General features: G+C 47.2%; 1 protein-coding gene and 1 non-coding gene across 4 annotated transcripts in view; both read left to right on the top strand.

The window, feature by feature from the left end:
- The window catches only part of LOC126106790 (uncharacterized), a 467803-nt gene that overhangs the window by 177635 nt on the left and 262362 nt on the right, over window positions 1-27806 (top strand). The gene's annotated exons all lie outside the window — the stretch shown is intronic.
- Window positions 23500-23572, top strand: Trnat-agu (transfer RNA threonine (anticodon AGU)). The gene has a single exon. It is a non-coding gene; the product is annotated as a tRNA-Thr (tRNA).

The raw sequence follows: 27806 nt of genomic DNA on the forward strand, positions 1-27806 counted from the left end.
CGTGCTTCTGGGTATTAGAAGTACCGGTGTGTACAGCAATCTGGACCAGGACCTCTGCAGGTCTCGGTGTATGGTGGTACAACATGCACGCAGTGTGTGTTTTTCATGAGCAATAAAAATGGCGGAAATGATGTTTATGTTGATCTCTAGTCCAGTTTTCTGTACTGGTTCCGAAATTCTCGGAACCGAGGTGGTGCAAAAATTTTTTTGGATGTGTGTATACTGTGTTCGAACATTACGTATTATTTCGATGGAAACGATTTATTTGACAAACAGCCAACATAGATTGAGAAAATATCATTGTTCTGAAACACAACTAGCTTTTTACTCTCACAAAATAATGTGTGCTATGGACAGCAGGTGTTAAATTCATTCCTCACTTTTAGATTTCCAGAAGCTCCGTCACAAGCGACTTCTAATCAAATTTCGTGCCTACGAAGTATCGTCTCAGTTGTGTGACTGGATTCGTGATTTCCTGTCACAAGGGTCACAGTTCGTAGTAATCGACGAAAAACCTCGAGTGAAAGAGAATTAATACCTGGCGTCTCTCAAGCAAGTGTTACAGCCCGACTGCTCTTCCTGACCCGCATAAACGACATAGGAGACAAAGGGAACAGCCTTGATGGTGTCATTTACCGTCTTTTAGTCATCATATCATCAAAACCATTTGCAAAACGATTCAGACAGTATAACTGTATGGTGCGGAAAGTGACAATCGATTGTAAATATTGAATTGTGTGAAGTCATCGACATGAGTACTAAAAGGGGAAAAAATCTGCTACATTTGGGTTACACGACAAATCAGCAAATCTAAAGACTGTAAATTCAATTAAATACTTAGAGATTACAGTTAGGAATAACATACATTGGAACGATCACATAGATAATGCTGTGTGGAAAGCAAACAGAGGACTGCGATTTATTTTCAAAACACTTTGAAAGTGTAACAGGTCTAAAGAGACTGTCTCTTCTGGAGTATTGCTGTGCGGTGTAGGATCCGATTTAGATAGGATTAACGGAGGACATCGAACAAGTTGAGCCGGCCGGAGTGGCCGTGCGGTTCTGGGCGCTACAGTCTGGAGCCGAGCGACCGCTACGGTCGCAGGTTCGAATCCTGCCTCGGGCATGGATGTGCGTGATGTCCTTAGGTTATTATAGGCGACTGATGACCTCAGAAGTTAAGTCGCATAGTGCTCAGAGCCATTTGAACAAGTTGAGAGAAGGGCAATAGGGGATAGAGTGCGACGGACAACCGACGTAAATTGCGGTGGCAATCATTAAAACGACGACGTTTTTCGTAGCGTCAGCATCTAATCATGAACTTTCGATCACCATTCTCCGAATGCGAATATATTTTGTTGGCACCCCCTTCGTAGGGAGAAAGATCATTACGATAAAATGAAAGAAATCAGAGCTAACAGGGAAAGATTTAAGTGTTCGTTTTTCCCGTGCACTGTTCGAGAGTGGAACGGCACAGAAATAGCTTGAAGATGGTTCGATGAACCCTGTGCCAGGAACTTACCTGTGAAATGCTGAGTAGCCGTGTAGATGTAAATGAAAAACGGTAAGTATACTAGTTTGAGTGTGGGGAAGGGTTTTCTGTAAATATTTGTGTGGATGGGGGCTTTGTGAGGAAGGGAAACGTGGAAAGGTAAGCAGTATGGAGCTACAGAAGAGTGCTGGACACGAATGAGTGAAGTGGTGTGGGCGTGTTCGCAGATGGAGCCGCCTACACTGGAAGGCTTTCCGTGTGCTCCGCGGGCTCTGCCTCCGTCCCCTTGCTCAGTGTAGGAGTTGTGTGATTAAGGTATAGGCGACTGTAATGTGTAGTGTGGTGGTGGGGCAAGGGAGAGATCTAACCGTCCTCATCCGTCAACAGTGACGCATGAGAGACTGCCAAGAGGTCTGAAATTTAAGCCGGCACACTGGCGCAAAGTCTGCTGGTTAGCGACTGTACACCACCACCAGCAGCAGTCAGTAGCACATGACGTGCCCACGCCTGACGTTGCATAACTTAGGTGATCTGACGAGAACCAGAGGCCGTTGACAGTGCTACAGATTAGATTGTACACCGGATGATTGATGGTGAGCTTCTGAATTGAATAATTGCAGGGAAAAGTTATTAATGATGTAATTTGTCTAAAATGAGGAATATTTTGGTACGAGACCTCTTGAAGTAACGATTATTAGATCAGAGATGTCTGTTATGACGCAGAGGCACTAGTACCTTCCATCGGAGCGAAGTGGCGAGCATTACGATTGGGAGGATACTAATGGCGGCCGAATGCAGGCGAGATGAGTAAGGAGCATGGACGCCAGAGTAAAAATTTGGTTAATTGATCACGAGGCTAACGATACGAGCAGTGGTGACGAAGTAACAGGCGGTGCTGAATTTATATGAACGTCTCTAAGCGTTTGAACAGGAAGAGAGCCTATTTTTTTGTGCATACGTAAGCAAGAGGTTAAGAATAGGGTTGGCGGCGAGAGATGCGAGGCTTCGGATCGTGGGAAGGGGGGGGGGGACGTGGAGATTGGCGGGGGGTGGGGTTTACAGATTTCTGAGTGTTTTTGACAGAGCCGACTGTCTCTTGCTCTGTGGGCGGCGTACAGAGGGAATCGTTTGTGCAGACGGAGCTACGAATCGTACGTGCTGGGACTTTGGGTTTAAGAGGACGGTAGACTGGGGCTTAAGCGAGCCGTCGACCTCGAGATCTTTAAGAGAGGGGCTTAAGATGGAAAACTGACCGTGTCGGTGTCGTAGGGAGCAGCCGCGAATTTTTCGTTCGGGATCTGAGGGAACCACAAATCCGGCTGTCCAGACGGCGACTGGAACCGCCGTGTGACCTGCCGCCGCCACCGACGGCTCGCTCGCTGCTCTCACACCGGCCGACAGAGGCCGGCCGGTAACGTCCGCCGACAGCCCGGCCGACGTTCTCTGACACCTTTTGGCGTGATCGGGGACGCGTCGACAACATTTTCCCACACGAGCGACGTACAGTTTGGCGCTTCTGCCTGCGTCCTCCTCCCTTTTCGCTGGTTCACTTTTAGCCGTGTCAGTTGTGATACACGCTGTATACAAGTTCTGCACTGGGATTCCCAGGCGGCGGCTTGTCTCGCTGGTGCCTTAAGGCTATAAGCTGAGATGAGGCAGGGTAACGCTGACGCGGAGGGCTCAGAGGGCGTGCGGCGGAGACTCTGCAGTCACTCCGCGCACTCTGTTTCCGTTTCAGATATCTTGTAAAAGGTTCTTCAGTTGTGGAGCTAAACTGTACTCATATAAAACTCGAAAAATTGACTATATCTGGGGTAATTCGCCAAGTACGCACTGTTATCTGGATGAAAATAAGACTTTGTGATGGCTAACAACAGGTGCAGAAAAATGGATTGAAATGTGTCAAGGATTTGAACCGTACGCAATGTTTACTAAGTGCATCGGAGCTCTCGATGGTCAACACGTCAGAATCCAGAACATTAAATGTCCCTGTACTTCACTTACAAACATTTTGTTCTCTATTGATGTTGCCGCTTTGTGAGGCTATCGTTTTATTTGGGCAGACATTCGCGCTTATGGAAAAGACACCACGTCAGGAATTTTCAGAGATTCCGTTCTGTATTAAAGAAACTCATTGCTAAATATGTAGATATACCGAAAGAAATTCCTTTAGCACAAAACCGCGACACAACACTTCCTCATATGAATTTAGACGACGAAGCATTTGGGCAGATGCACAATTTAATGAGGCTATACGGTGCAACGTAGTTGACTTGTGAAAAAAATGATATTTGCTATTCGCTATTTTTAGCAAATTGGTATGTTGAGTGTACTTTTGGTTAGCGTTTAATAAGTGGACAATAGTATATCGCCTATTAGGTGTCAGCGTGGATTCTGCCGAACGCGTTGTAAAAGCTATTACAGTGTTTCACAATAGTGTTCGAATGCGAGATGCATTTAAACACGAAGACATTTCACCAGTATAAATGGACGACCCATTTTATCAGCGGATAACGTTCTTGCTAAATTTAGCAATCATTTTGTTAATATAGGTACATTTAAATATACAGATCGTACGATATGAACAAAAGCATACTTGTTAAGACAAAGGTCTGACAAAAGATCAAACCGATTCTTCCCAAAATGGCCATCTCAGAATTTAATTTTTGTGCAATTCCGATGCAGTATTCGAAAATGCTCGTTTTGTTCTCTACTCCGCTAATTATTAGCTCGATGTCATTATTCTTGCCTCCGGTTTGACACATTTTTCGCAGCGTCCAACAGAGAAAAGAATACACAGAAAACACGTCTGAAAGGCGCGGCCAAGTGAAGGGCATCTGCTTTCCGAATCGCGCGCCAATGCGCGTTTGCCTGCGTCTAGACAACTGTCACTTGAAAGCTGCGTTATAAATCACGATAACACGGCTCATGTGATCAGTTTTAAGTTGAATGCCGGATGTCTGAACGCGCGTCACACTTCCGTATCGGGGGATTCCGCCGACGACCAACACCGGCCGAACACGGCAGACCCACCAACACGTCAGTACGTGCGCGTCTGTCTCGCTGCAGCCCATCTCGACTTCGGACGACGATAGGTGGAATTCACGTCAGTTTGTTTTCTTCGGTGCAGTCGGACCTCATTCCCACACGCAAAACTAGAATTGCGAGAATTTTTTAAGTTTGTTACGAGAAAGGAGGACTTGCTGACAATCTGAGAATGAGAATGTAACAACAGGACTGTGTCTAGGAATTTGTGGCCTGAAGCCGCTACTTTACTGGAAACCACAAGTTTCGAACAACTTAAAAATGTAATAATAATTTACTGAAAGGTACATTTTATTGCATTTTACATGTTCTCTGGCTGTCTAGCCGTTTCAGCCTCATGTCTATTATTAATATAGCAAGTCACCTGCAACATAGAACCTGAATCGGAAATTTTACATCTACGTTATAATCTCAAAAAAAAAATGTTTAAAATTACTGTAGTTGCCCTTTTTTGGGTTGTGGTAGATGGGCATTAGCTGTCTAAGAATTAGTATTACTGCTTATTGGTGTTTTTCCTTACGGGTACGGTGGTGATTCCGCTGTATGAAGTGGTTTGCAAATATGGTGTACGTTTTTCCACCTTTCACTACTTTAGGCGTTCAGAGCATCTTATTCTAAAATTTACGATTGTCTTTTACACGTCTGCTCAATGACAGTTATTGAAAGTTTAGTGATATATTTCTGTTTCACTGAATTTATTTGAAGTTGTGTAGAGTATTTGTAATCTTGCTTTTCAGTGTTACCACGAATCATATGTGAGAGAACGTTTCTGTCTTCAATTCATATATTCGCTAAACTTTTCTGGTTATTCCAATAACTGAGGAAAGCGTGTCCAGCACTCGCCAAGTTCTTTTTGAGACAGATATGCGCTTATAACCCAGAACATTATTACCACCTAGCTAATAGCCGGTATAACCACCTTCCCCCGGAAGACGACGGACTGGCGCCCTCCCAGTGGCACGATGAAGAAGGTATCGGGACTTGTCAGAACGTGCAAATACTTTGCCACTGCGCCAACGTTCAGTGACGATGGTCACATGCTCATCTCAGTCGTAGCTGCCAAAGTCGTGGTGTTAAGCTGCGGAGTGCTCGATGCAGACAGACTTTTACTCTGCCCAGAATTAGAGTCTGATGCTAGTTCCGCCACAGTTCGCCGCGTGTCTTTACCAGTCTACGATGTCGGACACCTGTAGTGAGGGGTGGCCACCCAACCCCACGACGTCTGGACATGGTTTCGCCACGCGTTGAAGACACGATCGCATTCCTCGAACACCCGAAAAGTTTTGTAGTGCCGAGTCTCCGGGTCATCACAATCTGCCCTCGGTCAAACTCAGTTACATCGCGCTCCTTCTGCTGTCTACAAAAAAAAAAAAAAAAAAAAAAAAAAGGGTGAATTCCAAAGGGACCAAACTGCTGAGGTGATCGGTCCCTAGACTTACACACTTCTTAAACTAACCTAAACTAACTTCTGCTAAGAACAAAACACACAGACACCCATACCAGAGGGAGGGGCCGCGCGCAATCCGTGATATAGCGCCTCTACTACTACTACACGCACAGTGCGTGTGTCTGACTAGCTGTCACTCCTCGCCAGGTGGCGGTGCTATCGCCTGGACGGGTTTATATCGATAGCAGGTCGGCGGTCATAATGTTCTGGCCGATCGGTGTATATCTGATTGATGGGCGTTCAGCGTACTTTAAATAGCAAAAGTCGCAGTTCAGCACTCGTCCCCAAGCACAGAGGCGTCGTCGCAGCCATACCGCCCAGGAAGATTGGAACAGATTCTGTCATCGTTGATAGCAAAAAATGGTGCAAATGATCAAATGGCTCTGAGCAGTATGGGACTAAACATCTGAGGTCATCAATCCCCTATAACCTAGAACTACTTAATCCTAACTAACCTAAGGACTTCACTCGCTTTCAAGCACGAGAGAAGATTCGAACCTGCGACCGTAGCGGTCGCGCGGTTCCTGACTGAAGCGCTTGGTCACAACGGCCGGCCCGTTGATAGCAGAGATCCCACTCTCGGTCTTCCCAAAAGTGACGCAAGAGAGCGGACGGACTGCTGTCGGTCGATGTCGTCGGGCAACGGCGACTGGCGATAGTTGCCGACGTCTATCTAAACGCGGTCTCAGGAACGGACTACGCGGCTTGTCCTGTGGAGGGTTTTGTTTACGTCCCTACATTATTCCAGTGGCCGTGAAGCTTCGATTTTCTAATAACGTGGTAAAGGCCATTAGTTTATCATACTCCACCGAATGACGAAATAAAGAAACGTTATATTTTAAGTAGCCAAACCTGAGAAAATGATTTGGCACAGCAAATGTCGTAAATTCTTCCCGCAGAAACCCCGTGGGTCCGATTCACCTCCGTATCTCGCAAACAAGCACCGCAAGTGTTGAACTGCAAGAGTAGTAGAAACGTCAACATCTAACGCTGTGTGTAAGTAAAATGTGGAAATGAATAAAATTACAGTACAACATTATACGGCGAAAATTCAGCGCAAATTCGAAGCAGCTCGTCTAAGTTGGGATTCCAAACTGATAGAAAACACTGATATCACCAAAAATATTTTTGAAGAAGAAATGTTGACTGGGAAAGTACGGATCAGGCGGTACATATTAAGGCAAAATTAACTTAAAATTTAAAGGAACAGTGGAGTGAAAAAATAGGAGGAAGAGGGAAATATTAGGATATGAAATAGGATTGCACAGATGAAAAATTCGGCACAATACGAGAAGAGCTGGAAACCAGCGAGAAAGCAGTGAGAACAGTTATAAGTAACGAAACAAAACACAGGGTGTGTTACCAAAACGATAATATTACGTGCTCTTCGTGGTGCAACAGACATTGCAAATTACAATTGTTAAGTTCAACAGTTATGGATGTTGTTTTATCTCCCCACACAGTCAGGCGTAAAATGAACGTGAAAGTAATGCAGCATGAAATCGAGCGAGAAAATACTGGTCCTGTACCCCAGTTTCTTTCAGTCAACACAAACACCAACGCAAAAACGGGATATCGGAATAACAAATGTTTCATAACTAATAATTATCAACATGGGAACAATGGCGACATTTTTGTTACTGCAACATATTCTTCTTTCATGAAAGCAAACATTTTCCAAAACAAGTTTGTATTCAAAGATTTCTTTATGAAACTTTAACAACAGCTGCCGCAGTGCAGCACATCTTCCATATATTGTACTCTTTCAAATCAGTCGCTATAAATAAATTCCACAATAAACAGATAGGTAAACAACAAACAGACGTAAAACTTAACATAGAAAATTAGCACTAGCAGATAACAGCCGATGCCAGGTCACTGAAATAATAGTTCTATAAGGAAAATAAGAAAACAACAATCTTTCGCTAAACTCTTTAAAATGTTGGCGCCTGACGAAGTATCTGAACGCAGAAACCCGAGAAGCGACACTCGTTGCGCATGTGGCTACTAGGTGGCAGCGCCGGCAGCGGGTTGCACTCGTGCCTCCTAGATGGCAGCGGCGGCAGCAATGCGCGACTTGGGCTGCGCTGCCGCGTCTGCGTCGCCCTTGTCTTCCGGATTCACCTGCACGAACAGAGAGATACAAAGCGTAATGTAAATGAGGTAGCGAGAGCACTGATTCCGTCACAACACAAAGGCCTTCCTCAAGTCAGATTTGGCCAAATCGCTATCTATTGAACAGATATAAATTTAGAATTCTTCTAAAATACACTACACGAAAATTTTTGTGTTATATCTATAACATCTTAATTGTCAAACCGTCCGTTTTAATACTTATTGTTAGAAGATATAAATGTTTCCTTAACAACAAAGAAAGAAAATCTGTAAGAAACAGAAATTAGTCACAGTTTTTTTAGTTAAATGTTAATTTCTGCAGACGCTAACTTCTAAGAAGCAGAAAGTTGTCGATAATGTCTGTTTACTAAACAAACTCTGCAAATCACAGTGAAATACGTGGAAGAGGGTACTTTTCAGTGAGTCAGATATTAGAACTTTTATGCTTCTGCCCATTCATACGAAAAGTGGAAACGGAAAACGTTCTAAGTGCCTTTTTTTTCTTCACAAAACGTGTTATCAGTGCTGTTGTGTTCTCGGTGCTGTCTAACATGACTATAGATGTGATCCAGGTGCCAAACCGTGGAGAACGTGTTAGCATATTATGCACAGTCTAAACTGTGCTTCCATCTGGGCCTCCAAAATTTAAAAGATGTGGGAAGTGCTTTTTTCCATCTATAGTTCTGCTAGTTAAAAGCCTGATGCTGTATTTCTGTACTTATATTAGCTTAAAATAAATTTAGTGCCCTAAAAGTAATGGGACTTGGAACAAAAACTTTGTCGAAAATGCCTTATTTGAGACAAGTTGATTCTTGCAAAGAAGACAACAGCAACAAACCGCTGTTAATAAACTATTCAATTGCAGGAACAGCGCCTTTACCTATTCCGGACCGACAAGTTCATCTTCAGACCGCTGTTGATGTGTATGTTATTTTTGTTATTGTTTACATTCGTTGCTGGAACAAGAGCCAACAACCAATGTAAACAACAAATAATGTAATATAAACGAGAACAGCCGTCTGAAGGTAAAGTAAATAAATAGCATTAGCAACAGTGGCTGGTTAGCGGCTTGTTCTTTGCAAGAATAAACTTGTAAAGACTTAGTAACATTCAGTTTCCTGGCATGGCACTTAGAACTTTCTCAACAACGTACGATTATTTATTTTCTAATTTTTCTCGTTATTTTTTGTGTTGATTCAATGGGCATTTTTATTCGGTGGTATTAGAGAATACCTCCTCTATTTTTAGGTACAAACGGAACCCTTGTAGGATCACTTTGGTGACTGTCCGTTCGACGGTTAAAAAGCCTTTTACTGAGGACCAAGTAGACACGCCAGGTTGAAGTGTATGTCACATACTAGGGTCTAGGCCCCCTTGGTAAAGCAAAGAATTGAAGTGTCTGAGTCAGGGCAGTCAAGAGCTACGGCCACCTATGTCAAATATTTCGACAGTCGCAAACTCACTCATCAAAACCTGTAAGGTACTTCCTGTTCACCTAGAAGCGCAGGATTTCGAAAAAGGAAAGCTTCACAGTGCAAGTAAAGGGAAAAAAGTCAGGAAATTGGTAATTTGTAAATATATCGCACGAAAATATTTCTTTCCTCGTTTGGTATCCGACTTCAGACTTAAAACTGAAACATTATTGAAAGTCTCGGGATTGCCGGGCCCGTTACCTTGCCAGTATCAGTTGTCGATAACAGCCACAAATCGTCTGCCTGTATGCACGGTTACGCGTCGTCTCAACTCCCAGAGTGCGTGTCCTACTCACACGTGGCCATTTTTTTTCTTTTCATTTATGTACGACAGAGTCTTCATAATCCTGAGTGACGTCAGGTTTGGCAATTACAGCATTTCCTTTTTCCACTCGTCACTTGTCGAAGTGTAGTCACGAGGAAGTGAAGACCGAGTTCGTGCAGTGCAGGGTGTTCTCGAACTCGAATAGAGGAGGACCACGTTGAAAGAGTGAAGTCTTTGCTACACGATTTGGACTGGCAAAAAGTGTGTGCCGAGTTGCTCTAAGAGGAAGTCACGCCCGACCAGAAGAAAAGAAGCGCGTCTCGATGTTGTGGAGGTTACCAAAAATTCCTCAGTCGCGTTACGACGGGGGACGAGTCGTAGACTTTCCGATACGATGGTGGAACAAGAGCCAAAGTTTGGAGAGACACGCGGCAAACTTTGCTCGTTCCTAGAAATGGAAAATGAGCCAATCGGAAGTGAGATCTATGCCGGTTTTTTGACACTATAGGGGTGTTTCACATAGAATTTGTAGCTTCGGGACTAACTGTGCCTCGAAAGCCTCATCGGGAAGTCCCTAAAGTTTTCAGGAAGAGAACAGGGCGACAACGCGCGGTCATCTCCGTCGCCGAATGTTCAGCGAAAACTGACGCTCCAGTGGCTCGTCCATCCCAGTGATTTGTTTTTACTGCCGCGGCGCCTACCTGGAAGTGTCCCGTGACGTGCAGGCTGGAGGTGCGCGAGACGGTCTCCCTGGAGAGGCCTCCGGTGCTGAGGGGCGCCAGCAGCGTGGTCTCGGTGCTGAACTGGTAGCGCACCGGCTCCACCGACGCCACCGTCGCGACGCCGCCGCCCTCCGCCGGCGCCACGCTGATGCGCACCTGCCGGCCGCACACTCCCAAACACAAGTCCCACGTACTCTTTAACTGTCGAAGTTAAGAGCGAAAGAACGGAAAACAAAAGAAACGCTAGTACGGAAAAATGTGGGAGGAGTGAAAACCGAACTAAAAATTCGTGACATCAAAACTCAGCTGGTGAAACGATTTTGCTACCTCGGTTATACAGGGTGTTACAAAAAGGTACGGCCAAACTTTCAGGAAACACTCCTCACACACAAAGAAAGAAAATATGTTATGTGGACATGTGTCCGGAAACGCTTACTTTCCATGTTAGAGCTCATTTTATTACTTCTCTTCAAATCACATTAATCATGGAATGGAAACACACGGCAACAGAACGTACCAGCGTGACTTCAAACACTTTGCTACAGGAAATGTTCAAAATGTCCTCCGTTAGCGAGGATACATGCATCCACCCTCCGTCGCATGGAATCCCTGATGCGCTGATGCAGCCCTGGAGAATGGCGTCCGCGATACGAGCACGAGGGGTCTACATTTGGTACCGGGGTTGCGTAGACAAGAGCTTTCAAATGCCCCCATAAATGAAAGTCAAGAGGGTTGAGGTCAGGAGAGCGCGGAGGCCACGGAATTGGTCCGCCTCTACCAATCCGTCGGTCACCGAATCTGTTGTCGAGAAGCGTACGAACACTTCGACTGAAATGTGCAGGAGCTCCATCGTGCATGAACCACATGTTGTGTCGTACTTGTAAAGGCACATGTTCTAGCAGCACAGGTAGACATCCCGTATGAAATCATGATAGCGTGCTCCATTGAGCGTAGGTGGAAGAACATGGGGCCCAATCGAGACATCACCAACAATGACTGCCCAAACGTTCACAGAAATGAGTCGCATGTCAAGACAAGCACCGAAGTCAACATTACCTACCTTCAATTGGGCCAACTGGCGGTGAATCGAGGAAGTACAGTACATACGGACGAAACTAAAATGAGCTCTAACATGGAAATTAAGCGTTTCCGGACACATGTCCACATAACATCTTTTCTTTATTTGTGTGTGAGGAATGTTTCCTGAAAGTTTGGCCGTACCTTTTTGTAACACCCTGTATAATCACAGAGTGCGGAAGAGGCTTAAAGGCTGTAAAAAAGAAGAATAGCGTTGGCACAGCAAGCATTATCACCAACAAAAACACTTTAACCACCAAATATACGAATACTGACGCCATAAAGTCAGACTTGTCGATAACGTGGAAAATGACAAGAACGAGCTGGACGGAAAGAAAACCAACTCCGAGATCTCGAGAGAGGTCACGGAAGAGATATTATTAGTGGGAGTGAAAACGAGAAAAATTAAATTTGTCAGCGGCAACACGTTCACCGAGAATGTTCTCGAAGGGAAAATGCTGCGAAAGTGTGCCGTGCGCTCGCGTTTAATTTCGCGCGATTCCCGCGGATTTGGAATCGCTCTGGGCGCAAGAGCGCACGGAGCGTTACTGTCGCCGGTAGAGGGCAGGTCGGAGGAGGAGGAGGAGGAGGCAGTCGAGGGCGGCGGCGACCTGAGCGTGACACGGCCGTCGTGGCCGAGCAGCTGCCGGCGCCCGTCGCCAGGAGAGGAGCCTCTGCCGGCGGCGGGGCCGAGTGTTTAAAGCTACTGCCGCAGGACGCACAGTATCTGCTATTGAAGTTGCAGGCAGTTTGTGCCGGCTTGGAGTCCAGTGTGACCTTTGCAAGTACTGAACGTGGTGGAGGCTGCTCGATGACACCTGTGGGTTTCCGCCTACGAGTAACCGTCGTTACTTTCTTCCATCGGTGCTCTCTAAGCAAGGGTTTGTCGATGCGATGTTAACAGAAATCACGGTGAGCATCCGATCAGTGCGCACGTCACTTCGTGTCGAGTAGTGGCTATTTTGACTCCGTATCCTGGTTGGCCGTTGTTCTACATGAATGTGTTATTTATAAGGGTTTTGCCTGGTACTACTTGAGTTCAGTTCTGTCGATTTGTGTCTGGGCTTGTAGCTGTCACTCTTCCAAATTGACTTTAGAATCTAATTATTCTGGTTTACGATTTGTACTTTATAGTTAGTGAAAATTTGTTAAATCTACCTACCTCATTTCTGAGGTATGTCTATAGTTACCTGTAGTATCACGAACTCTGGCTGTTTACTAAACTATTTGCATGTCTCCCCCCTCCTCCCCCCCCCCCCCCCAAAAAAAAAACTAAAGAAAAATCTTATGCCTCAGTAGTCAAGTCAAAGTTTCCTGCATAGCGATAGTACTTACAGGGTGTTTCAAAAATGACCGGTATATTTGAAACGGCAATAAAAACTAAACGAGCAGCGATAGAAATACACCGTTTGTTGCAATATGCTTGGGACAACAGTACATTTTCAGGCGGACAAACTTTCGAAATTACAGTAGTTACAATTTTCAACAACAGATGGCGCTGCAAGTGATGTGAAAGATATAGAAGACAACGCAGTCTGTGGGTGCGCCATTCTGTACGTCGTCTTTCTGCTGTAAGCGTGTGCTGTTCACAACGTGCAAGTGTACTGTAGACAACATGGTTTATTCCTTAGAACAGAGGATTTTTTTGGTGTTGGAATTCCACCGCCTAGAACACAGTGTTGTTGCAACAAGACGAAGTTTTCAACGGAGGTTTAATGTAACCAAAGGACCGAAAAGCGATACAATAAAGGATCTGTTTGAAAAATTTCAACGGACTGGGAACGTGACGGATGAACGTGCTGGAAAGGTAGGGCGACCGCGTACGGCAACCACAGAGGGCAACGCGCAGCTAGTGCAGCAGGTGATCCGACAGCGGCCTCGGGTTTCCGTTCGCCGTGTTGCAGCTGCGGTCCAAATGACGCCAACGTCCACGTATCATCTCGTGCGCCAGAGTTTACACCTCTATCCGTACAAAATTCAAACATGGCAACCCCTCAGCGCCGCTACCATTGCTGCACGAGAGACATTCACTAACGATATAGTGCACAGGATTGATGACGGCGATATGCATGTGGGCAGCATTTGGTTTACTGACGAAGCTTATTTTTACCTGGACGGCTTCGTCAATAAACAGAACTGGCGCATATGGGGAACCGAAAAGCCCCATGTTGCAGTCCCATCGTCCCTGCATCCTCAAAAAGTACTGGTCTGGGCCGCCATTTCTAACAAAGGAATCATTGGCCCATTTTTCAGATCCGAAACGATTACTGCATCACGCTATCTGGACATTCTTCGTGAATTTGTGGCGGTACAAACTGCCTTAGACGACACTGCGAACACCTCCTGGTTTATGCAAGATGGTGCCCGGCCACATCGCACGGCCGACGTCTTTAATTTCCTGAATGAATATTTCGATGATCGTGTGATTGCTTTGGGCTATCCGAAACATACAGGAGGCGGCGTGGATTGGCCTCCCTATTCGCCAGACATGAACCCCTGTGACTTCTTTCTGTGGGGACACTTGAAAGACCAGGTGTACCGCCAGAATCCAGAAACAATTGAACAGCTGAAGCAGTACATCTCATCTGCATGTGAAGCCATTCCGCCAGACACGTTGTCAAAGGTTTCGGGTAATTTCATTCAGAGACTACGCCATATTATTGCTACGCATGGTGGATATGTGGAAAATATCGTACTATAGAGTTTCCCAGACCGCAGCGCCATCTGTTGTTGAAAATTGTAACTACTGTAATTTCGAAAGTTTGTCTGCCTGAAAATGTACTGTTGTCCCAAGCATATTGCAACAAACGGTGTATTTCTATCGCTGCTCGTTTAGTTTTTATTGCCGTTTCAAATATACCGGTCATTTTTGAAACACCCTGTATCTGCACTTGTAATATGTTTAATTTTTAGTACATAATTAACGAGTTGTTTCTGTGTTACGGGATAGGTGATTGTATCTCTTGTTAACTGTGATCTCGTTAAAGGTGCCTGTGTACCATGATGGAAATTTTTAATGATGGTTTCTTGCACTGTGGTAGTGGCAACCGCCATCCTATGTTAATAGAGGAGAAGGAATTATTGCTAATGGCGTTGCCTTTGTCACTGCCTCTATCATCATAAGTTTGAACCGCATTTTTCAGTCATTTTGGCTATTTCGAAGACAATGGCGTTTTGATAATTACTGGCAACGGCCGATGGTTCATATTTGTGACATAATGATTTGAGCTTATGTTTTACTGTTTGTAATGTCAATGTATTTTTATTTCATTTAATATTCTTTACTAAAAGGAAGTGATTTTATACTGTTGCCGTTTTGAGGTGTTTGCTATCAGTTGTGTTATTGAAATATAGTCTTTACTCTTGGATTTTCGCTTTTTAAAAATAAATTCATTCGTGTTTTTAGAAACGTTAGTAAATTCATTATTGCTGAGTAGCTTTCCGCTCAACACCAGCTCCCTTCCGCATTTGAGAAAGAAAGGGAAAAGACGGCCTAGGATGAAGTATTCGGAAGACATCGAGTAGAGGATAGGACGTGACTGTTGCATGGAGCAAACTAACAGACAATCAGACAAAAGAGTGATTGAATCGACAAGGCATTAGCTTTTAGAGCATATATCGTACTGGACTGGTCTGGTAGCGCTGAAGCGAATGCGCACATGCTGGCTACAGCTACACACTGCAAATGTACGCCAAAACAACGCAGAAAGTGCGCCTGGCGGCTACTAGGAAGCGATTATATAGGTAGGCTGCAGATTGGATTGTGCACCGGGTTAAGGGTTAGTAGTATAGATGGTTGGTGGTGTAGCAGAGCAGAGAATGAATGCGTGTTTACTAATAAACGTTTCCCTGTAATGTTGACGATTGGAAAATCGGCTACAGTTGCAAAGTGATATATTGACTGCAATCATTACACTACCAGATTTCTGGAAGTCGACCCCATCTTCAGGTGTATTTATAAACGGAATGTAGCGACGTCCGTGTCAAAGATAACTTGCAAGGCACGACATCTGTTGTACACAGCTCGTGAGGTTGAATATCCAGATTTGACCGCACAACAAAGAACTTTCAATCTGTAAGAGCGACGAATGGCGGAAGTGTTGCGTTGTAAGTTAGCTTTGACACGGACGATTCGACCTTCGATTTGTCGATAAACCTGAAGGTCGGGCTGGGCCCTCGAAATCGTGTAGTGTAAAGACTGTTGTCAGTAAATAAATAACTGTGCAGCTGTAGCGTGAACATTACTAGAGGGATTGCGGGTGTCCCACTAGCGCAAGTGCCGGACACCCCTGGCTGCGATACATGATACGCACGGCGCCACAAGTGGACGAAGTCGGCGTCGGATTGAGGGAAGTGTGGAGTGCAGAGACGGAGAGACAGTAGGCCTACCTGCGGCCTGACGGCTCGCAGAACCTCCTGGGCGGTGGGCGCGGCTGCAGCTGGCGGCGACGGCAGCAGGAAGCGCGGCAGCGGCAGCGGCAGCAGCAGGCCCAGCAAGCCGCCCACAGACGACTCGCGCTGCCGCGACGTCGATGTCGTCGTCGTCGTCGTCGTCGTCTGCGTCACCTGCGGCGGCTGCGGCGACTCAGAGGGGCCGGCCTGTTCCAACACGACAACACACGCCGAGGCTACAGGCACAGCACAGCACAGCACGCCATACGGCGCGGCGCCAGTCGCTCACATGGACCCACCAGTCCGCTACGCCTACCTTACCGTGCGGTGGTCGCTCGAAGACCTTCACTAACACCCAAACCTACAGGTGTCACACACTCACATTGATACCAAATAATGTACGACGATGGAGTATCAACCAAAACTCCTGTTTAGTTCGTACTACGTGCTGTCGTCCAGCAGAACGGCCGTAAACGTTAACTAAAAGTGACACCACAACTATGGAGCGAAAGGGTCACAGGTTCAAACCCCCATAATGCCAGTTTTTTACTGTATTATGCGTGAAACTTTTGTATGGGACTATTAATACTTCCGCAAGTATGGTGCAATTTTTTCTTTGTTCTCCTCTTCCGATCGCTTATCTTTGTTCCGTGAAGACTAGAAACGCACTAGTTGCTTCAACACGAGTGTTCTCCCTGATTAATCGTTCCCTCTGTAATCGTTCCCTCTGTAATGGCATCGGTGTTGGTTTTTGTTGGGCTTGTAACTACTGAACTTTATCAGACGTGGCGTCATTCGAAAAGAATTGGATGAACTCCACCTCTCTATACTAATGTCCTGTATAGGTTTGCTAGTTTCAACTAACGAAGCAAAAGCGTACTGTCAAAAGAACACAGGTACGAAATCCGAAAAGTCATTTTACATATCAGGAAAATGTTCTCCCGTATAACAGTCTCACTCATAAGCAGTTAAAATAACAGTGGGGTTTGAACGCCGGATCTCTGGTATGACGAATTTGCACTCTACCAACTCACCCACTGGAGATCTACAAAATTGTCACTCACAGGTACGCCTTTCCTGTACTCCGTAGTTTTGGTGTTACTTTTAATTACCGTTTACACATGTTGTACTGGACGACAGCACACAGCGCGAACTGGATCGGTGTTTTGGTTGATACTCTATCGTCGTATAAAGTTTGGTAACGATCTGAGTGTTTGACATCTGGAAATTTGGGCGTAAGCTCCTGTCCAGTGTGGAGAGATCGACGGACTGTTTCCTCGCGCCATATCTTTAGGCCAGATTCCGTGATGATGTAACAAACTTTTAGGAGTGATTCAGGAAAGTAAATGTATCAATCTCAGATTGGGTAGTGTTGTTTTGGAGGAGGAGACCAGACGGCGAGGTCATCGGTCTCATCGGATTAGGGAAGGATGGGGAAGGAAGTCAACCGTGCCCTTCGAAAGGAACCATCCCGGAATTTGCCTGGAGCGATTTAGGGAAATCACGGAAAACCTAAGTGAGGATGTCCGGACGCGGGATTGAACCGTCGTCCTCCCGAATGCGAGTCCAGTGTGCCACCTCGCTTGGTCTCAGTCTCAGGTAAGGGACGCCGCTCCCAAACTGCCAAGTCGAAAGTTACGAGCGGAAATCATTCCGATTCAGACAGTGTAATACATGTACCGGTACAGTTTTTGCTAAGATTCTATGGTAGGCAACTTTCCGAGGTGGTAGTATGGGCGGAAACAAGAAAAACGTCCAATAAAACATCGGCTCTGAAATGCATACCTTAAGAGCTGTTTGCACGTGGACAGTAAAAGAGAAGTGTTCCACAGTAGTGAAGATGGACAAGTGCTCATAGTTCATAGACTACCCCTGTCAGTGACACGAACATACCATTGCGCTCTCTTCGAGTCAGTACTATGCTTTGCTGCCAGTACGTGGGCCCACAGGTTAAATCTCTCAACCAACAGAACCATTGTACGTCGAGGCCAAAGAAGTGTTCTACTTCGACTAACAGGGGCATTTAACACAACATCAAATGACGCACTATGTGTCGTCATGGGAATTTTCCCCATAGATATCACCATCAGGTACCGCGCAGCAATGTACTGGCTTAGGATGGGGAGAATAGACCAGGTTCGGCAGATCACTGGTGTACCGATTGAGACAACACGCCAACTCAGAGCATGGCGAGTGGATACCTGGCAGAGCGAGTGGGCCAACAGCGATAAGGGCCGCCGTGTATACAACTTCTTCCCTGACATCCGGGAAAGACTAAAACTAAAACATATTGATCCCAGCCGCGGTATGGTACATTTCATCACAGGACATGGCCCTTATCCCACGCACCTGTACCGCGTGAGTCTGCAGCAGACTAATAGATGCACATGCGGGGAAGAAGGTTGCCCTGAACATACTGTCTTCTTCTGCGGACAACGCACGAACATAAGACACTCAGTACACATAAATCGCCTGAACACACAGAACGAACTACATGCCATAATTCGCGACCCGGAAAGGTGGACTGAACTCAACAAACTAACGGACGAAATCTCGAAGATCCAACAAATAGAATACTTGCGCAACAGACCCTACCGAAGGCAAGTCCGTCCAAACAGACGTCACGATGCCCAGGGGGACACAGATATGATTAGCACCACGAGTGATGAAGAAGAAACAGATACAGACCAGGACACCAACACAGATATTGAAGCGTCCAGCGCGGATGATCCATAGTGTCAACCAAGTTAAATTCAAAGAATAGAGTGGAACAACCGACAAGAGGTGCACAAGTCACACACAATCCTAAAAACAGATTGCACGTTACATGTAAATAGTTAACAGCATCTCCATGTGTAATAAGAGCTTAAAGCTAGGTACCTCTTCAAGGGGCCTACGCCTTCCGTTAAGAGGCAGCGCACAGTCTGTATGGAAGGATCTTAATTGTGGTCCCTCTCTTTTGAGCCCAACCCGACGGATACCTATGGTAGATCGGGGAAAACCACCGCTCAGGCTGTGTTGCTGGCGGGGCCGGAAGGTGCTAACTGCCACACCACGTATCATTGTAAGTCTCATTGGCTCAGTGTGAACTGTTTGCACAACTAACCTACACAGCCTATACCTCAACCTCCACTATACTAAGAACTTCTCATGTGAAGCTTAAAGTTGGGCACCTCTTCAAGGGACCCACGCCCCCCTGGTAAGAGGCGGCGCACGTCCTGGATGGAAGGATCTTAATTGTGGTTCCTCTCTTTTGAGCCCAACCCGACGGATACCTATGGTAGATCGGGGAAAACCACCATTCAGGTCGTGTTGTCGGCGGGGCCGGGAGGTGCTTGCGCCTGATGTACTCTACTAGGAGCCTTGTAGGCTCAACACAAACCGTTAGCGTCATTACCTTATTACTTTTACTACGAGTACCCTTTCATTAGCAACTTTGAGCCAAGCACAAAATCAGTTACCTCTCTATTGTATATCGTAAATAGTTTAGTAGGCTGGACATGGAGGTCTTAGTCTTAGTTTCTAGCTTTAACGTACCCTAATCTCTTCTAGTTAAGGTAGTTTTTAGGATAGTGGATGTTAAAGGCATGGTGAGCAACGGCCAGCGTCTTGAGGTTCATTCCAAGACCCGGGCCGCCGCCCGCAACCAGGTGACGGGCAATATTATACCTATAACTTCTTTATTCAGTTCTCTTCCTTCCTTCTTTCTAAATATTTAATTTCGTTTTGTTTATTAATATCTTACTTGATTTTGTATTAGTTATACGTTTTTCTAATGCTGCACAAAAAAAAAATGTCAAATGGATCTAAACAGAGCTCGCCTCCACGTGGCGGGACACGGGCAACGGTGTGAGTGGGGACGGGAGCCGGTGTGGTGTTACTTTCAGTCACTGCGGACCCCGGACCCAGTCACAGCGGCTAAGTGGCAATATACGACCCACCATAAGAAATTAGACGGTGGGACATAAAATATAAGCAGCTAGTGAAAAAAAAAAAAAGGTCGTAAGGAGCCCATCTTAAGTGTACTTTTATTCTTGTTTTTGGCCGTACTTCCTCTTCCCAAGATATGGAAAACAAGGAGCTGGCAGTGCAAGAGGCCCACTGCCAAATTGGTACATTTACCCTTCCGCAGCATCCCTGAAAGTTCGTAAGATCGGCGTGGTATCACACTGTACGTAGTGATCTGAAAAATATCGCTAGTCTCCGCCATTAAACGCTTTCCGCGAAGTAGCCCAAGCAGCTGTCCGCGTCAAGAACCGCGCCTGCCTTCGAGTCTCTGACAGTTGAGAGGCTCCAGCATCGCCAGTAGGTGGGGCCTGCGACCGCCCCCCCCCCCCCCCCCCTTACCACGCTCTCTTCAATGCCCTCGATGACTGCGCCGTACAATGGTTCTCAAGCAACACCTTAGTAGGCAAACTGTACTTGCCAGTACCCTACCAGTGAGTCGTAGCCCCACATTTGCTTTACCTCCAAGTTATCCACGTTCTCGTTACCACCATTACGTCTGTTTACCGTTACACCCGGATCTTCGTGTGGCACGAATCACTCCAGTTGCAACACATTCCTCCTGTAGTGAAAGCGATTTCACGTTTGCTCAGGTGCGCAATCTCGCATTTCTCTCCACTAACAGCTGCTTGCCTGTTGTTCCTTGAGGCTGCTATTTCTTCGAAACCTACCTCGATATTACTGCCAATTTTAACAGGATACAATTTCATCCACCATGTGTGCCTCATGCGGTAAAATCCAGAGAGCGCTACGTCATTAATGTATAACATGCACGGCAAAATTCTTATCAGACTCCCCCCCCGGGGCTCACCACACCAGATATTACGCCAGTGTATGTAGATGACGCTTCATCCCGTATGACAGCCTTCGTTGTACACTCCTGGAAATTGAAATAAGAACACCGTGAATTCATTGTCCCAGGAAGGGGAAACTTTATTGACACATTCCTGGGGTCAGATACATCACATGATCACACTGACAGAACCACAGGCACATAGACACAGGCAACAGAGCATGCACAATGTCGGCACTAGTACAGTGTATATCCACCTTTCGCAGCAATGCAGGCTGCTATTCTCCCATGGAGACGATCGTAGAGATGCTGGATGTAGTCCTGTGGAACGGCTTGCCATGCCATTTCCACCTGGCGCCTCAGTTGGACCAGCGTTCGTGCTGGACGTGCAGACCGCGTGAGACGACGCTTCATCCAGTCCCAAACATGCTCACTGGGGGACAGATCCGGAGATCTTGCTGGCCAGGGTAGTTGACTTACACCTTCTAGAGCACGTTGGGTGGCACGGGATACATGCGGACGTGCATTGTCCTGTTGGAACAGCAAGTTCCCTTGCTGGTCTAGCAATGGTAGAACGATGGGTTCGATGACGGTTTGGATGTACCGTGCACTATTCAGTGTCCCCTCGACGATCACCAGTGGTGTACGGCCAGTGTAGGAGATCGCTCCCCACACCATGATGCCGGGTGTTGGCCCTGTGTGCCTCGGTCGTATGCAGTCCTGATTGTGGCGCTCACCTGCACGGCGCCAAACACGCATACGACCATCATTGGCACCAAGGCAGAAGCGACTCTCATCGCTGAAGACGACACGTCTCCATTCGTCCCTCCATTCACGCCTGTCGCGACACCACTGGAGGCGGGCTGCACGATGTTGGGGCGTGAGCGGAAGACGGCCTAACGGTGTGCGGGACCGTAGCCCAGCTTCATGGAGACGGTTGCGAATGGTCCTCGCCGATACCCCAGGAGCAACAGTGTCCCTAATTTGCTGGGAAGTGGCGGTGCGGTCCCCTACGGCACTGCGTAGGATCCTACGGTCTTGGCGTGCATCCGTGCGTCGCTGCGGTCCGGTCCCAGGTCGACGGGCACGTGCACCTTCCGCCGACCACTGGCGACAACATCGATGTACTGTGGAGACCTCACGCCCCACGTGTTGAGCAATTCGGCGGTACGTCCACCCGGCCTCCCGCATGCCCACTATACGCCCTCGCTCAAAGTCCGTCAACTGCACATACGGTTCACGTCCACGCTGTCGCGGCATGCTACCAGTGTTAAAGACTGCGATGGAGCTCCGTATGCCACGGCAAACTGGCTGACACTGGCGGCGGCGGTGCACAAATTCTGCGCAGCTAGCGCCATTCGACGGCCAACACCGCGGTTCCTGGTGTGTCCGCTGTGCCGTGCGTGTGATCATTGCTTGTACAGCCCTCTCGCAGTGTCCGGAGCAAGTATGGTGGGTCTGACACACCGGTGTCAATGTGTTCTTTTTTCCATTTCCAGGAGTGTAGTTTGGCTACGAAAATCTGGACAAAAATCCACTGTGCAATACACAGGGAACCTTGTGTTCTTTTTTCCATTTCCAGGAGTGTACTTCAGAAAACTTTTCGCCAAGTTAAAACTGTCTTCCCACAGAAACGTTTTTCCGTTAGAAAGCGTTTATGTGGTGCTCAGTCAAAAGCTTTCCGAAAGTCTAGAAACTCCGAAACAACTTGGTTACCTCCACACGTGGCACTGAAGTCTTGCATGCGATAGGAAAGAGCACTGAGTTTCGCGTGAGCGATGTTTCCGAATTCGTATAAGCGTATGTCTCAAGTTCTCATTGAATTTCGTTTGGCATTTTCCCTAAATGACAAGCATATCGACTTGTTCTTCGAAGGAATACATCATTCTCATTCGCTTGATTCGACGATACTAGTCTTACCGTTCATATTAGTGTTGTATTGCGAAACCGTCGAATGGTGTTTACATGTCAGTGGCACATTAGATGCATAACCCGTATTCGGAGAATATTTACTATTTGCACGATAGACGAGAGAGAATTTTCAGAGCATGGGCTTCGATAAGTGCCGAAGTGGTAAGGAATATCACTCAATCCGTGATAAGAAGATTGCAGCACTGCATTGATACCAATGGTCATCACTTCGAACACCTTCTCACCTTCTGTGAATGGACGTTCGTGCCACGTTTGTGACCCTCGTTGACCTTCAAAGACCTTAATGTTACAAATAATTTGATTCGTCTCGATAGCCGTTATCAGAAAATAAGAACCAAACTGCAGCATCCCATTTTAAAAGAACAAAGTTGATCTTCATATCTCTGAAGCGACCCCACCTAGCAACAATAAAGCAACGTCATATTATGACCCCCGTTGTGCCACGCAACTCTTGTCCCACCAACTTTTCAGGTCCTGTCATACTTCCGGAGTAATTTTTAGTGGTAATAGTTAGTGTTTCACCCTGTATAATAGAATATTCGACAACTACCGAGTTATACGAATGCGTGGCGTCTGTTTCTTCTGATATGACGGAAAGAACAGATACCACGCATTCACATAATCTCAAAAGTAGCGAGGGTAGAGGACACTGACGGGGATCGCAGACAGGGGGCGCTAGGTGGGAGTGTGGGTGGGGTGACGGACGTACCGGGACAGTCCGCGTAGCTGCGATGAACACTGTGTCCGGGTGGCCCAATGGTTAACGCAGCTGCCTAGTAAGCAGCAGGCCCCAGGTTCGAATCCCGGGCCGGACACGTTTCACTCCGCATAAGGTAGGTCCTGATGCAGCTCACATCATGACTTCCGTCCCTTTCCTTTCGTTTTGTCCCTTTGCTTTCCTTTCCCTCCTCTCCAATTTCAACTTACATAATCGCTCGGTCATTGGCATTTAATTATTACCGTTTTTATGATCTAAATAATTATTATAGTTTTTGTGCCACTAAGTAATAAAAACCTTTTTCGTTACGCCTGCCGTGCTCAGCAGTTCGCCTAACAAGTGCAAACAAAGGAAAGAGATTCCGCCCCACGATAGTTCGGAAGCATCGTACTCCATCCCGCTTAAAGGCGTGGAGCAGGCGGCTAATTGTCAGTCTAATTAGTGGAGGTGAGTCGCGAGCACGAAGCTACAGCTGGGAGCGCCACGGCGGACCACGTGCTCACCTGCAGCTGGCGGCTGTGCGGCGGCCCGCCGGCGTCAGACACCCCGTAGTCGTCCCTGAAGAAGGCCGCCGGGGGCCACGGCGGCGCAGCGCTGCCGGAGCCGGAGCCGGAGCCGGCGTCTGCGGGCAGAAACGCCGAGGAAGAACTGCGACACGTACTCTCAACCACCAATAGCTATACGAGTACATATTCGAGAAACGAGAATGAATTTTCTAGAGACGATTTGCAGTGTGCAGCATAAAAAAAGTCATTAAGTTAAACACAAAACATACGGCGAACATTAACATCCAAAATAGATTATCTGATCGAAGATGTCCCCCCTATTAGTGGACTCTGATACAGGGGGTGCCCACCCTGTGCGTTTACGTCGGGTAAGACCCTGCTGGGGACACTTTCAGCGAGGTACCCCGATGTCTGTGGAGGTATGGCAGCCATTCATCCTCGAGAGCCGAAACCAGAAAAGTAGAAACCTCCCCGTATCGTGCACGACTTCTACGTAGTTCACTGTTGGCACTGAATGCCGTGGCAGCTGGCGTTCCCCAGGCATTCGCCAAACACAAACAACCGCATCAGATCGCCAGAGGGTGCAGAGTGATCTGTCACTCGTTTCCAGTCACCCACCGTCCAGTAGCGTTGCTCTTTACGTCACCTCAAGTATCGCCAGCATAGTCAACAGAAATGTGTGGCTTATGAGGAGCTGCCCAACCCTAGTGGACTGACGACCCAGCAGTTTGGTCCCTCCCCATCAACCGACCGACCCTAGTATCCAATTCTCTTAACTTCCTACGCACAGTCATTTTGCTAGCTGGACTCCAGGTAGCACTTTGGGACTCGAGAAGTGATCCATTCCACTTATTTCGTGCTGTACTGTTTACAACTACCCTCTGAACTGTTCGACAATCCCCGGCCGTCAGTACACAGGGGTCTGCCTGCTCTCGGATAAGCTGCGGTTGTTTCTTCGCGTTTCCACTTCACAGACACATCACCGACACTGGATTTGGGTAGCTGCAGAAGAGTTGCGATGTCGCTGGTGGATTCGTGACTCGGGTGACACCCAACGAGTAGTCCACGTCCGATGTGACTGACCTCTCCTGACGAAACCAGTTCGCTCGTATTGCTTTTCTACTTAACAACACGGTACTCCCCGCAGCCTTTTACACTGATGGGTCCGGTGTCGCTGCATTTCAATGGGAGTGTCCGGACACTTTTCATCAGATACTGTATATCAGTGGAGAAGTTTTGAAATCAAGAAAGCGCATAAGATGCCAGAAAAATTTCTTCCACAGTAATAAAGCCCGTGATAGAACATATGTTTGGCTCTACACTGCACGCAGCTTGGTTTCGACGCGGCAGACTACTAAGTGGTTCCAGAGATTTTCGGACAGCAGGTCACAATGCTGAGGGAAACCCAAGTGCAGGTCTAGAAGAGTTCTAAAAATGGGCACCAGATCCGTAGAACTAGGCGGCTATTCCTTCACTTTTAGATCTCCTGCCACGTCACTGTGATGAGTCCCGCCCCGCACCTCTCCTTCTAGTGGGACTGCTCGCGTCTTTTTTTGCAAACAACTGGGAGGATCCATTATTCCATCGTCCCTCTATAGTTACTGGAGGACCGTAGCTGTGAGGAACGCCACGTTTGGATCTGGACAGCAGCGCAAGGAAAGCGTGCGTATTTGGTGTGATACGTTAGTCAGAGCCAAGCTCTGAGCTTTCACGTCTTGCCGCATATCTCGATTGCTGGTTCGCAGACAGCTGTGACCAGGTGGAAAGTTTTCGATGGCGTTCAGTCAGTCATGCAATACTTTTTAAAAGAGTAAATCGCCATTTGACTGTGTATTATTAAATTTATCTTTTGTACAATCCAGATTTCGCCTTGTATGCCATTATCAAATACAGTGCTACAGGCTGTTACACCATTATTAAGTCATAATAATAACGGTCTACAACGTTTAGCATTGTACTTGATAAAGGCATACAAGCCAAAATCTGGATTGTACAAAAGATAAATATAATAATACACAGTCAAATAGCGGTTTACTATTTTTTAAGAAAATGTGACCAGCTAGTTTCAGAAGTGAACGTGTACTACATACTGCTTTGTAGCGTCTCTCTGTCAGTGAAGTCCCTCGATAATAAAGCAGCACAATAAGCTCGTGGAGTACGCAACACTGACAGCTTCGTTAGGCTGTTATATGTAGGGAAGTCTTAGCAACAGAATACTGCCATTAACTGCAGGGAGACTTGTAACAAGGAAACGCTCTATCGTCCCGTTTCTTTAGTCTTACTCGACAGTATCGGATAGAGACGGAATGAAAAAAAAAATGATAGCATCGTCAAGTGTTGATTTATGAAGTGGAAGAGCCTCACAGAGATGTCCTTCGAACCTCAGTAACGGATGGTGTGAGAGGGAGACGCCACAGAATCTTTGCGATGCGAACTGTTGGCGGGATGTGATGGAGGCGAAACGATGTGCCTGTTGAATCTGCCGGATGCACAGGCTGTACGGAGGGGAGGGGGGTCCATCGTGGACTAGAAGACATGTGTATCTGATGGACTGGTGAAGGGTTCTTGTTGCGGAATGTAAGCTCGTGGAGAAACTAACCTGGAACACAATGCGTTCATCCAGTTGAAGAAATCATTAGTTTGATGCAACAGAGGCTAAGCTGGATCAAGGCTTTGTACTTGTGGAGTAAACAAATTTAAATGACTCCCTTATTGATGGTTTTAGTAAATATAGTCCCGGTGGGCTTTATGTTGTACGATAAGAAGTTGTTCAAATTTTCGTTTTAACTCTCAGTGTTTTACGGTGTCGGTTAACTGGAAAAGACAGACATAGGTCAATAGAAACAGTTCATTATTATTAAATACAATGATGTAGGGTGTACGGTAAAGCCACAGGCGAACCGTCAGCTGACGAACCTGAGATGATAAATGTCTCACTAGCACTCACCTGCGTGTGCATTCTGGCTAAAGTGGCCAGTGTACGGTGTCCAGTGATCGCCACCAGCTGCATCTGTTGACACCTCTCCATGTTTTCGGTCATCTGTAGAAGTCGTTGCTGTAGCTGGGTTAATGACTGAAGAAGCCCTCGAAGTTTGACGGGAAGGGTAAGTGCCCTCTCCAGAGAACCAAGAAACTGGATTTGTCGGGGCAGTGTCGGTGGAAGCGTCACTCTTCTTCGAGGTGTCTGGTACAGTTTCGCTTCCAGAAGCACGGGACGGGGAGCCGGGATACTGCAGGGAGTCGCCTTTTTTCGGGATCTCGGCCTTGTTGTTCTCGTGCGCGCCGGAGGGCTTCGGCTTCGCCTTCCCCGCGGCGGCGGCGTGGGCGAGCGCCCTCATGGCCAGGTGCCACAGCGGGTCGGCGCCTCGGGTGGGCGGCTTGCTCGGCGCGCCGCCTCCTTCCCTGACGGCACCTTTACCCTTAGCCTTCTCACCGTTCCCAGTTGTGCCCTCGGAGGACGGACTGGTCGGAGCAGTTCCGCCAGTTTTTTCGGCGACCTTCGTTTTGCGAGATCCAAAATAATGAGACGGTGAAGTGTACAGAGACCAGGGGTAGTTACCGTCGGAACCCTCTGCAGTAGACGCGGCAACGGCAGCAGGAGCCGAGGCCGACGGCGGTGTGTATTCGACCTTCGGGTACTCGTAGTCGCTGTGGTAAGGATTGCCACTGGGGTAGTGTAGCGACCACTGCTCGCCAGCGGAGGGCCCGGCCGCCTCCGCTTCGGCCGCCGCGCCTCGCCCCCCGGGGCCTCCGGCGGCGGGCCCGGAGTGGTGGGTGCTGCTGCGGAAGCCCAGGGGCGGCCAGTCGGACTCCCGGCTGCTGCGC

The sequence above is a fragment of the Schistocerca cancellata genome, chromosome 10 (assembly GCF_023864275.1).
Source record: "Schistocerca cancellata isolate TAMUIC-IGC-003103 chromosome 10, iqSchCanc2.1, whole genome shotgun sequence".
Classification (NCBI taxonomy): domain Eukaryota; kingdom Metazoa; phylum Arthropoda; class Insecta; order Orthoptera; family Acrididae; genus Schistocerca; species Schistocerca cancellata.